Source organism: Adiantum capillus-veneris, chromosome 9 (genome assembly GCF_014529385.1).
Source record: "Adiantum capillus-veneris isolate H3 chromosome 9, ASM1452938v2, whole genome shotgun sequence".
NCBI lineage: Eukaryota > Viridiplantae > Streptophyta > Polypodiopsida > Polypodiales > Pteridaceae > Adiantum > Adiantum capillus-veneris.
Genome location: NC_140939.1, coordinates 87,660,935 through 87,675,572, shown reverse-complemented (window position 1 = coordinate 87,675,572; position 14,638 = coordinate 87,660,935).

Sequence of the window (14,638 nt, the reverse complement as noted above, 5' to 3'; positions counted from 1 at the left end):
AGCGTGTTGTGCGTCGTATTGCACGGCAGCAGCGGAGTACTTGACCACACAATCCGGGTATGTGTTGTGTGTGTGTGTATGCTTTGTGTGGTAGCATGCCTTTTTTGGTATTGCATGGCAGTGATAAGGTACCTTACCACACAATGGGAGTGTGTGTGTGTAAGATGTTCTACGGAACAGTGCTTATCACGGGGGCATCACCCCGGTGACGCGGGGAAGATGGTGCTTGTGGTAAGTATTGGCTTACTATGTGGGTACTACGTCGGTAATGCGATGAATCTAGTATCCTTATGGTATGTCAACTTGCCTTCCCTGACCCAAAAAACATATGGGTATCGATCGGTAACGCGGCTATATGATGTTCGTATGCAAGCCATTATTTCTCCTTAGATTCAGGCGGCACTCAATCGGTAACGCGGCTAATAGAGTGTCATTTGTTAGAAGCATTTGTTTTTGCATAAATATTGCCTTCAGGTCGTTAACCCGGCTGTACGAACGTCATATAATTTGTATGTGCATGTGCAATTAATTTTTTAAGTATTAAGAATATGAAATACGTGTTCGGTAACGCGGTTGTGAAGAGTATTTCATAGACAAAATGTATGAATTGTTTGATTTTGTTGTTTTTGACTGTCCATATGAAATTATATACTAGCTAATCATTTTCAAAAGAATACTTTATTCATCAATCATTGCTATTTTAAATGCTCCATTTATATAAATTATATGCAAAAAAGTATTTGCACACAAATTGCATGTTAAATATTCTTTTTTATCTTTTTAAAGGACCTGAAGCATTATCGCTATTTTTAATGCTTCATTTACATAAATTTTCTGTAAAAAAGAATTTGCACACAATTTGCATGTTAAATATTCTTTTGTATCCTTTTAAAGAGCATCAATTATCAACGCTTTTTTGATTGCTACATTTACATAAATTCTATGTAAAAAAGTATGTGAATGCAATTTGCTTGTCCAATTTGTATGCTTCTGTTTTTGAAGTTCTTAAGTCGGTGTGTGCTTTCTCTGAACTAGTATATACGCACGGAGAAAAATATAAGTTAAAAATTCAATATATGCTGAAATGTGTCAAACTGTTAACATGTATTGTTTGATCTGAATTAAGTTCTTATAAACCACTTGTTTGATTTGCATTTTACACGTGTAACAAATTGCAATTTTAAGTGAAGATTGTTTTCTTTTGTTTTGTATATTTCCTTGCAGATTTCTTAAAGTCTTCAAGTGGTGGTTAAGGGTTTGCCAAAAATAGTATGAGAGTGTTAGTGTCATTCGCAACCATGAATTTGTATTTGATATGCTGTTTTTTGTTGTCCGATGCAAATATGACGCCAGATCAAAAGAAAAGTATTACGCGTGCCATTCGTAAAGAATGTATTTTGGCAATCACATCACGTGCAGATGATCGCATACAACAGATTAGTGAAAGCGGTGTCTTCATCAAAGACCTCACTAGTGCTATATGGGAGAACACAAAGTGCAGGTTGCGAGCTGAAGGCCAATACGAGTTGTTGATTCCAACAAGGATTTGAGAATTTGACCCCCACCACATGGTTAGGACAGTGTTGGGCAATATGAAAGTATGTTGCAGAGACTTAAAGGAAGATATCCCACCTGCCTGCAACATGTCAAAATTAGAGCTCTGGGATAATTTGTGGAAAGAACAGAAGGTAAAGATGAAGCGTGCGAAAGCGCGGGAGCAATCAGACTTACCCAAGAGATTGAATATGGCCCAAGATGCGCAAGCAGCTTTGGGAGGCCGATCCGATGCGAGCGGCACCGGCACAATCATGCGCATGGCTTTGAATGCAAAGTGTGCTCATGTCGGCATCCCTCACGAAGCCTTGATAGAATGTATGAGGATTGGAGAAGGCTCCTTTGGTGTGTGCACATTGTACACCATCAAAGGCATCTCTTTTTTTCCAGACCACATTACATATGTGGAAAAATGTTACAAGGGAGGGAGTGAAGTGAAATTTGACAGCTTTTAGATAGAGCAAGGAATGCAAACGATTCACCCCTCCATTGTAAGATGCATTGTCTTTACTACCAAAGCTCCTTGGATCACAATATTTCCATACTACAATGGGGGTACCATGGGCGACATGATGTGCCGCTTACCATTCTCTCACGCATTGTTCAGACGACACATGCACAGGCTACAACAAGGCTGGAGGGCATTGCCTGTAGCAAATCTTCTTTTACAAGAGATAGACACTGTGCGGATCAAAGCAGTGATCGAGCAGATGCCAGCCAATTGTCACGTCTTAATCAACGGCGTTACAACTGCCCACTCGGTCGGTATAGTGCACAATGACCTGCACCCGTTCAACATAATGTTGGACTTTACTTGCGTCAATGAGCCCCATGTCGGCATCATTGATTGGGTTATGATGCTTAGAACACCAGCTGATCGTGCAACAATTGATTATCTGCATCCAAGCGCACAATCGGGCTCTACAATTTTGGATGCAGAGAGAGCAAGAAATGCTGAGATGGGTGGATTGCTCCCAAACTACATGATCTAGGGTGCACATATGCATACACAAAAGCGAGCGACATTTATGCATTGGGCTACCTATTCGACATGCTGATAGATTTTTGGAGTGCAGCTAGAAAAGTTTATTTTCCAGAGGAAGTTTTTCACCACCCAAATGAAGAGTTTATGGGGGCCATTCAGATTAAAGTAGATTGTTGGATGAAGTTAAAAGGAAAAAAAGAAGAAATGCTTCTGACGTGTTGAAATTTTTCAAAGAACATATAAAGACAGACCCTAACCCTGTCCAACCTCTCCTTGTTGAACTTGCACCATCATTTTATCTAATTTAAACATTTCTATGATATAGATATGTCTTGTCCAGGGTATTCTATTTCTTATTGTAGTGTATTATCTGGTTTGAAGTGGTTCACCTAATTGAGTCAATTATTTTTAGTCATTTAAAAATTTTCATGTTGAGTGTTAGTATTTCAAATTTGCCTTGTGGTTCAATTAGTTGCATTTGTTGTGGTTTGATTTAGTGGATTTTGACATCTTTTATAGTAAACAAGAAGTTGCTATCTTGTGCATCTGCGCCGAGACTGTTGAATCGTGAGAATATATATTTGCGAATGATATTGAATATTTGTCTATATGTTGATTGTATCTCTAAAAGAAAATGGCCGATGAAGAACAGGATATTGGCACCCAATCACTGCTTGATGATCAACAACGAGCGACTGTTAATGCATTTCAGTGCATGAAGTCTCTAGCACATGATATGTCGACAAAACAAGCGATGCATACTGCTCGACGACTCTCAAAATGGGCAAATCCAAACCACATGCAATGGTAAGAGATCAATAAAGAAGTGACAAAGGACATGATCAAGACAATATGGCCATGTGAGGACGCATATATCAAGAAAGGAAGGTGGAAGGTTTCGAAGTGCAACCATGATGCGATCAAAGAAAACGCTGAGAGGATCTATTTGGAGGTTTATGGCCATCCCCTGCACAATGCAGATTGTGCGCTATATTTTGGAAAAAATTTATATGTTCATTTTGTGCAACAGCGACCAATAGACTTCTCGTCAAAGGAGACAACTGTTTTCACTTATATATAGACAAACATTTTGACTAATACATCAAATGCCAACATTTCTAGCACAATCTTTGTAATCCCATCCGTTGCCAATTGCAAGTTGTGTCACTTTCACCCGAGATGAGTTGGCATTGATAGTGGAAGGCGTCGACCTATAGTTAAAGAGAGAAGGATATCTACACGACACTGTTGGCAGAGAAATATGCAAAAATAACACGGCTTTCTATAGCCCCCCAGACACCCCAACCCTCACAAGTCCGGATGGAGAAAAGCATTCACCGCTTAAGCCAGGACGTTCAAAATCTGACACAGCGAGTGAATCCAACACCTGTACAAGGGACACACATCAGCCACCTTGTCATGCATCTAGATTTGGTTCACTCGTCTACTTCAGATGCATCCTCATCTTCCCAATGTCCTGTTTTCTACAAGAATTTTGATGGATGGAGTGGATATTATATATTGACATGTGGTCATTATTATCATTTTGTTTGTCTTATTTATTTAATGCAAAATAGTAGTCGACATGTAATCTGTTCACAAGATATTCCACAAGGAATATATATTATGTTTGGCATGGCAAACGAGTATAAATTCAAGCAAGCCCGCCAAGATTACCCGAGCACAATTATAATTAGAAATTTGTTTGATGAGCAAGATGCTGCTTCAGAGCAACACAATTGAGATCGACAAACTATGTACAATTGTGAATATGAAGCATTGTAATTACTCAAAACACATTTGAATACAAGGTCTTTTTTTTACAATGGTCTTTGAGATTTACTCGTTTTACTCTCATGCTATATCGAATCTATTGAGTTGTTATCTGGTTATAAGTCTGAGTGTTGTGGTTCTCCTTGTAATTCAACCTCCACATCTACTATCAAATTCTCTTCTATTTCCTCTATAGTGCATTGAAATACACCAACATTGAACTTTTCTTCATCTTCGTTTTGAGAATCATACAACTGGGTTGGCATTTCCTCCTCGTAGCCAGCACTTTCAATGTGATTCAATATCTTTTTGTTGCAAAATATATTCACTATTTTTTCTGCTCTGCCTGCTAATAGTCTGTTGCGAATAGTGCTTTGAGCATACTTGTACATACTCTAGTTTCTCTCTGAACTTGAGTTTGCTGCACATTGTGTGAGTACTTTCATTGCAAGGGGACGTAAGGTAGAGTAATGCTCTCCACCATTCATCATCCACCACTTTCATGCAGGTTGCTCTTTTGCCATTACCTGTACAAAATCATTCGCAAAAGAACCTTCTTTTAATCTAAATGCACTCATTTCTTTGATGCAATCAATTGGATCCTGAATGTTGGAGTATAACATGTTGACCACGTGATAGAAATCGCTTACCACCTCTGTATTGGACATCAGATCTAAATCCCAATACTCTAGATCGAGCATGTAAGCAACACTATGAAGTGTACTATGAGCGCTCTTCCATCTTGCATGAAAATACTTGGCCAAAACTTTTCGTTGTTTGCCAAAGAATGGTAATCGCCACTCCTTCTCTACTATAGACTCTTTCAGCTCTTCGAGATTTTCAAGACTCTGTTGGACTGACCACCATGTCATCCACACTTTCCCCAAGTTTGGTGCCCTTTGATCAAGATTGCGGATCGCGAACATAACGGGATGTATCATTACATGGTATGCATCCATTACACTCCTCCACCAAGCAGCCTTGTTTACATTGCCACGTAGACATGTAATTTTATCTTTCACTTTTTATTTCTGCTCAAGCTGCCATTCATCAAAGGCTGCACAATTGAATGTGTCAATCACAGTGCATTTATTACGGAGAAGTGATTCCAAGGTATAAAAGTGTGTGCAGAACCGAGTTTCAGCAGGAAGTTTCAACATCACTGACATGTGCATTCTATACCAATCGAGCACTCTTTGTCGTTTCAAGATAAATTTCACAACCTGACGTGGTGTATCAATTATTTTGGCGAACCATGTGGTTTCTTTGCCAGTGTACCAATCTTTCAGTGCCAAGTTTAAGTTGTGCGTATTACAACCATTGGCAAAAATGTGTGGAAAGCACTTCTTTATTAATTTACTGGCATTTTTTATAATTTTTTGCATTGTCCGTGACTACTTGAATGACATGTTCAGCACCAATTTCTTTAATTACATTAATCAAGACCTCAAAAATGTATTTGCCACTTTTAATTGCACCTGAGCTATCAATCGCCTTTAGAAATGTTTCTCCCCTTGGACACACCAGCATTACATTAAACAGCAGTCTTCTTTGAACATTTGACCAACCATCACTCACAATCGTACATCTTGAAAACGAAATATTCTCAAGTATTATTTTGCCAACACGCTCTTTGACTTTGATGTAACATTTGTCCAAGAAAACATTTCTTATCATGTGATAAGAAGGAGCTGAAAATCCTGGACCAAACTCACCGATTTTCTTCCAAGCAGCCTTCTAATGATTGTTGTCTACCATGACCAAAGCACTTCCAGTAAAGAATATTTCTTTGACGAGTGCATTTTGTGCTTCTTCCAGAGACTGTACTTGAAAGCTTTGATGTAATGAATTTTGACGCATTTGACTAAGTCCACCCTCATTGTGACGCGTAAAAGGATTACTGCCTGGAATTTCCTCTCCTTACGCAGGTTGTTCTCCAAGGTTAGTTGGCATCACTATAGGATCTACGGAGTTAATATTTGGCTCTAAGAACTCTTGACTCGAAGCCACAGAGCTATATATCCGTTTGTCTCTTGCCACCCTTTTTGGCGAGCTCTTCTCTCAAACGCTTTGCAATTGCAGGTGCCTAAGGATGTTTACATTTCTTACAATTCTTTTTAACACTACCCAGAAAATGATCCCTAATACGTGTGTGCACCGCCTGATTTTGTTGTGTGACAAAATTTACATTGCCACTCCATATATTGGCCACATATGTTGTGAGCATAATCCCACTCTTTGACAGAAGCTTTTTTATTCTTTGGCTTCTTCGTACCACTTGTGCCCACATTTTGCTTCATTGCTTTTAAATTAAAACTGAAGACAAAAGAACTAGATGTTCAATTTTTGAAACATTTTCTTATTTTTAATATATATTAAAATTTAAAAACACCCATTTAATATGAAAGTAACCATGATGCACAATATGAGATTTTCAATGCATGCTAGTCAATCCACATATCGATCACCTATATTGTGAGCAACCATACAAACTGCAATGTAGTCTATGCATGGCATAATAACTATAACAATGCTATGAATCTCTCAATGCAATTATTACTATAATGATTATTTATATGTCCACTTTGATTTGCAAACAATAAGATACATCTAATTTCAATTGCTACAAAAAAACAAACGAAAAAAATATATATATGATGGTCATTTCATGCACTAATAATCTATCGTAGTACATAATGCACTCTCTGTATAAACCAATGCATGAACTAACGCAAATAAATCTTCAATATAATCACTCAATTGAGGACTACTTGTACCCAGTAAAGAATTGTAGCCCACCCATGCAACCAATCCCCTATATAAAATCTATTTTAACCCAATTAAGGATTATAGCTCTTATATTGTGGAGTGACAAGTGTAAATCGACTTAAATGCAAGACATCAAGAATCTTTATATGCCCGTACACTTGTATAGGACATCTGACCCTTGACTATCGACTCGTCATTTACATATGCTCATCTTCTAAAACCAATTACAGTCCTCATTTGGACCAATGGCTTCTTTGCAATGAGCATGAATCTCCAAGTTTTCACTTGTTTTGGTTTCGTACCTTTATGTTGGTAAACGAATTAAAAAAATTTAGAAGTGGTTATCGAATTAAAAATCACATTCGACCCAAAAAAAGGACTTGTGACTCTCTAACCTTAGGTCAATTCACAAGGAGATGAGTATATCCGGCACTCGGATATACTCCCCAAGGATTTGCCTAACTAAAAGACCGCGGTTAGCACACTCTTTACTATATATAAATATTCCCATCGGGCTTTTTTATTTTCTCGGCGGGCCCGCCGGGAAACTACATGAACCCGACGGGCCCGTTGGAAAAATGAAAAAGCACGGCGGGCCCCGCAAGGAAAAATGGAAAACCCGGAGGGCTAACCGGCTCTATAGGTTTTTGCAGGCCATAATCAAAGTCACGTTAACAATTAACGTGATCACGTGATTTTTTTGTGCAAATACTAAAGTTATTGACGTAATCACCCAATCGTGATTAAGTTAATGAAATCCCTTCTCATGATTCTTCTTCAAGTGGAAAATACCTGTTTCTAATGCTTCTGTTTTCAGCATTCGTTTGGAAATTTTGGTGATAAGGGCAAAAAGAAGATGTGTTGCCATTACTGTGAAGCTAATGATCACTTGATCAAGTAGTGTCCTACAATGAAGGCCAAAGAGGCTAAGAAGAAAGAGGCCGGTTCCACTACAAATGCATCTATTGTCGAGTCTTTTGTGAAAGGAGATTGTGATGCTGATGTTGATACAAAATGGGCTTTTAGTGCAGAGTGCACTTATGATTCTTCTGTCCATGATGTATGTTTGTTAGTTTTGATGTAGATGCTCAATTGTGGTACTTTGACCATGGTGCTACAAATCAAATTACCTCTCATCATGACTTGTTTACCTCTCTCAAGGATGTCCCTCATGGGAATTCAATCACTTGTGCCAACAATGCCTCTTATCCGGTCAAGGGATTTGGAAAGATTGTGCTTACTGCTATAAATGGCAGTTCTTTCACTCTTGTTGATGCATTGTATGTACCTAGGATCAAGAAGAATCTTCTGTCTGTATCTACACTTGCTAGGTTACACTTGTATTCAAATTTGTGGATGATAGATGTACAATACATGATCTCAACTTTGGTGATGAAATTATTGCATCTGGCAGTTTATGTCGTGGGTTGTATAATCTCACTTTGTATGACAAGTGTGGGCATAATTTGCAACTACAGTTGTGGATTCTAAGGCTATTTCACATGCAAAACTTTGGCATGCACGTTTTGAACATCTGAATTTTACCAATTTGCAGCGTTTTCAAAAATTTGATATGATTGCTTCTTTGCCACCTCTTGAAGCACATGTCAAACATGTTTGTGAAGGTTGTAGTTTGGGTAAGATGCAGCGTTCAAAGTTTCCAAAGGATGGTTCAATTAGGGCCACATGCAGCTTGCACCTTGTGCATAGTGATGTTTGTGGGCCCATACAAAATCCATCCTTGGGCAATTACCTTTACTTTGTGACTTCCATTGATGATTACTCTAGGCATGCATGGGTATATCCGCTTAAAGTGGCTATGGCTGAAAAGGTCTCGAAATGTACTCCAGGCACCCTCCGTTCCGATTGGGGGGGGGGGGGGGGGGGGTACATGTCTCGTGAATCTAATGCATTTTTGGCTAGTCATGGGATAAAACACCAATATACAGTACCTTGTACGCCTCAAAAAAATGATGTTGCTGAGAGAAAAAACATGTCACTTATGGAAATGGCATGATGTATGGTCAAAAGGAAAGCTTTGCCGTATTTGTCTTGGCTAGACACAATCAAGCCAAGACAAATGCGGCAAAATAGGTGTCTTTGCAATCTATGACTCCATATGAAGCATGGAATAATAGAAAGCCTTCTATTGAACACATGCGTGTTTTTGGCTATTTGGCATATGCTTTGATGCCACAAACACAACACAGAAAATTGGATGATAAGCTGGTTGTCAAATGTATTTTTGTTGATTATAGTATTGAAATCAAAGGTTACAGGTTGTAATATCTGCAAACAAAGCATATCTTGCTCTCACGGGATGTTGTGTTTGTGGAAGATTCTGTTCAGTCCTTGTTGTCATGTACTAGAGATAGTAATGTAAGCTCACATGACATCTATGACACTTTGTTGCCTCTTTTTGGTGGTGGAAGTTCAAATATGAATTCCAATGAGGCAAATGTACAAACTATGGGTATTTCTAAAAATGTTATAGATCAGCCTATTACTGATGCATATGTACATGATTTACTTGATGAGGAAAGGGCTGAGAATGAGCACGCTAGAGGTATGCCAAAATGGCTAATGCATACTTTGCGTGACAGTAAATTGGATATAACTTTTTGTAGTCGTACACATTCAGGTCCTCGCCATGCACATTATGCATCAAATTGTTATGCTTTGGTTGTGTCTAGCTTACATGATGTTGAGGAACCTCTGTCTTTTGATGAAGCACAGAATCAAAAAATTGGATTCTTCCATGCAATCAAAATATGATGCACTTATAGGAAATCACACATGGACTTTATCTTATTTTCCTCCTGGGAAAAAGGCCATTGGTATGAAGTGGGTTTACAAGTTGAAATGCAAGCGGGATGGTGAGATCGATCGCCATTAAGCTCGACTTGTTCCAAAGGGTTATGCACAACAAAAAGGCATAGATTATGAAGAGACCTTTGCTCCCACTTGTCGTATGACTACTGTACGTTTTCTATGTGCATTGGTAGCTCATTTTGGTTGGGATGTACATCAATCAGATATTGTTACTGCTTTCTTGAATGGTGACATATTTGAGGAAGTTTATGTAGCTCAACCTCGCGGTTTTGTCAAGAAAGGACAAGAGGACAAAGTGTGCAAAATGTAACAAGGCTTTGTATGGGTTGAAGCAATCTCCTCGTGCTTGGTATGAGAAAGATGACACTCATTTGTTCAAACAAGGCTTTCGTAACAGTCCAACAGAAAGCACATTGTATGTAAAGCGTGAGGGTGATGTACTTCTCATTGTGGTTCTTTATGTAGATGATTTGCTGATCACTGGGCCAAATGAGAGACATATTGATGAATTTAAGGCTTATTTGAATTCTACTTTCAAGATGAAATATTTAGGATTGTTGCATCATTATTTGCGCATACAGTTTAAGCAGTGTGATGGTGGTTGCCTTGTGTCATAAAAGTTACATAAACACATTGCTATGTAAGTTTGAACTTGAGGATTGCAAACCTATTGCCACTCCCATGGAAACAGGTTTGAAATTGAGTATTCATGATGCAGATGTCACTCTTTACCAAACTGTTGTTGGATGCCTCATTTATGTATGTAACATGAGACCAAGAATTCAGTTTGTAGTCTCACAGGTCATCAGATTTATGCATAGCCGAAGATCCAAGCATTGGTAGGTTGTCAAGAGGATTTTTCGCTACTTGAGTGGAAATTTAAACCTTGTCTTGTTTTATTTCAATGGGGGATCACTGCCGCCAGACTTACATTTTTTCGGACTCAGACTCGGCTGGTTGTTTTGACATGTGAGTGTGCACAAGTGGTTTTTGTCGCATGCTTGGTAGTTCATGTATATAATGGTTGAGCAAGAAGAAACCTACTATTTTCACTTCGAGTTCTAGGCTAAGTACATGGAAATGTTCACATATACGGTTAAGTGTATATGGCTCAGATGCCTTATGGCTAATTTGGGTGTTGGAAAGGACACTGCCAACACTATCTACACTGACAGTTAAAGCACATTGGCAATTGCGAGGAACCCAATTTTTCATGCTGGTACAAAGAACAATGAGGTGCATTACCGCTATGTCAGGGAGAGGCTCTAAGCAAGAGATATCAGCTTGGCTTATGTGCCAACACATGACAACCTTGCAGATCTTTTCACCAAGACATTGTCTCGTGAGAATTTTGAAGCTTTCCCGCCAAATCTTTGGGCTTACTCCCCTTTGTGAATTGATCATGTTCTCATAGGGATGGCACTCCCCTCTACTCTAGGTGCCAACTCTCGTTTATTGCATCACTCCCAAGGGGGATTTGTTACCATATACATGTGGTAATGATGTGTGTGAACACGCTTAGGACCACCAGGGTACTTTTTTCCTCACTAGGAGGTTTTTCCCCCGTGCATTGTATATACGCCCATCACTCTAGGGCTAACTAGTCTTTCCATTTCACACTAAGTAATACACTCTTTGTTGTGTGTTTTGAGCTTTCTTTGTCTTCTCCAAGCTGTGTGTTCTCTTGCAACCCTAATTCCAACAACTCGATGCTATATCAGTCTGAGGATAATATTTTAATTCGTGACATGATACTTTCTAAAGGTTGGTTCCTGATTTCCTATTAAGGGCTACATTCACATGTTCTTAAAAGGAAAAAATAGGGATCAATAAATAGGTCGTTAATGCTTGCAATTTTCAACACTTTTTAGAAAGTTATATTTTCAATAAGCTAGGTCTCTCCCTCTCTCTCTCTCTCTCTCTCTCTCTCTCTCTCTCTCTCTCTCTCTCTCTCTCTCTCTCTCGTGTACACAAACATGCATGTACACACACACACACACACACACTTATCTAGCTAACAGTTCTTTGGCTAACCCTTGGCTGATGGCTTCCCTCTTTGATGATCTCGCTCTCACTATCTAGACGGCAGTAACTTTGTTAAGCCTCGGCTGGATATAGTAAAGCTGAATGCATTGGTATACTTTATCCATAATCGGTGCAGTTTGGAAAATAATGACCCATGACACACACACACATGCACACATTATTGGGTTAACAGACAGTGACCGGATTCTGAATGATGGGATCTGGAAAAACTAATGCCAATTCTCTCAGACATAATGACATGCTTCACTCTCCCTCCCAACTTCATACCCTTATCTGACGGAGATATGGCTTTAGGCCGATGTGAGTCTTGGACATGGGTTCATGCCTACATCTTTTAGAGTGGCCTCTGTTATACACATAACCTTCAAGGTTTAGACAATGGATCTGGTTTTGGACAAAGAGCCTGACTTTTTGGACTTACACCTTCACGCACATTTACTCATAAGCTAATCTTAGATGTCATCTATGAGAGCTAATATATAGCCATTCATATTTACTCAACTACACACCTGCTTCAACACACCTAGTTGTGTTTGACAAAAGGAAACTCAGTCACACGCACACACACACTCTTAAATATATGCACAGCCTCACTTGTTTTTATCTCTTAAAGTACCAAAATTCTTGGCTCGCTTGCTTTTATCGGCTCCCTTGTTCTAAAATCTTAAAACACCGGAATTCTTGGCTCACCTACCCACTCTTCTCACACCTAACCCCCTCTTATTCACTGGCTTGGATTTTCACTTGCACTCCAGATAAAGGATCCAATTGTTTCAAGTTTTCTGCGGGGTGGATGATCCTAGTACAACCTAATGGTCTTGCATATCATATTTTCTCACCACCATAACCCATACGAACACCCATATACTCACACATCGCATACATCATTCATTCACTCTCTCTCTGTCTCCCCCCTCCAATATCTCTATGAGCTGGTAAAACACCTTCTATTTTTAGGCTCCCTTAGGTGGAGTACCATACATTGAGCAGTTCTAGGTGAACACTCTTTGCTATCTCTCATTTCTAAATATCCGAAGCGTAATCTCTTTCTCTCTCACTCGGATATCATCTAAGGAGCCCTTCTGTGTACTGAATTTGTGAGTGCTACCTGCGTGAACCTCAAAGCACCCTACGTGGGTTAGGTGTGGTAGCCCTTGGTGTGCCGTTATGACTTGGGTGTGTCGCCCTTCATACCCGCTTGCATACACTTGCATCTTCTCTGTGGATATAGATCAAATGGCAGTTATACACACTACACATCACACACGGTTATCAAACACCCATCCACACACATACACACACACACACACATAACATGCAAAACTTCAGAGGGATATGGTAGCGGCGGCTTAACATCAGCAGGCGACTGTTGCTGTAAACATTTAAGAGGACTCAGGCAATGAAAGAATCTATTTTGTCCACTGATGCTTGTTGAGGTAGACTCCCCATACTTGATCGATAGCACTCTCCAATCTACAACTTCAAAGCAAGGACTTCAAGTAGGTTCTCTTGCACCTACTCAGTATTTAAGCATTGCATGATGGTCGAGGTACTACTTTTTTAACACATGTATAAATGTTTTTCATCTAAGGTTAAGTATGTGTCAGTAATCACCATCAGATAATACACCTGCTCAATATGTTTAACATTTGAACTAACGATCGAAAAGTGGAACTAGTATTGTGTATTGAAGCTTATATTATATGACAAATCTGGGTGTTGCTTCTGATTAATTTGTACACTGAAAATGATTACGGCTTCCTCGTGCATGCACATCATGGTCTGCCTTAATACCTACCTACTCATTTTCGCTTCGATAATGTATAACCTGAATAGATATTGATAGGCTCAGTAAGATATTGGTACTGGTCTTTTCTTGTATTCTGTACATTTAAATTTTTGGATTCTCTAAAAATAGGTATATCTGCATTATTAAGCCTATAGGTATGTATTCTGGAAAAGTTTGTGTCAACAATTGAGGAACTCTGACCGTTATATAATTGCATTTACCTGGCTATCTACCTATACATAGCTCATAGCATAGATTCCATGCCATGGTATTGAACTTGTGGTGATTCTACCAGACTTTAGGGTTTGAAAGCGAATTCGTGTAACATTTGAATTCGTTTTTTAATGCATTTTCTTGTCCTATAATGCATTTGGAGGATGTTCTACTGTTATTTTTTGAAAAAAGGTCAAATACACAAGTAAATTGCTGGCATAATTTGTGCGCGTCTGAAGATTAATGAAAACCTTTTTTTAGTTACTCTTTTTTATCTACATTCAGTCATAGAAGAATATAAAAAGTCTCAGCGGAAAGTTAAGGAAAATGTTTTTTTTACTCATTTGGCTCTATATTCAGTCATAGGAGGCATATTCCGATTATTGGTGTGTATCCGCTTTGAACAAAAAATGGTATAGGATAATGATAAAGTTTGCGTATTTATACTCTTGATGCACTTTTTGGGTCCTAAAATGCTACCTCTCTTTGGTTTTAATAACAATTGCAGGCTTTATATGTTGACTGTACAGAACAATTTAAACATCTAGTACCTCACAACGTGGGTTTGGTAGACCTGAATAGGGGATCCATTGGCACTGATATCTGCATGGGTTGCTAACTACGTTAGTCATTTTGTTACTGGAAGATCTTGAGGAAAATGTTACTACCTGGTTCAA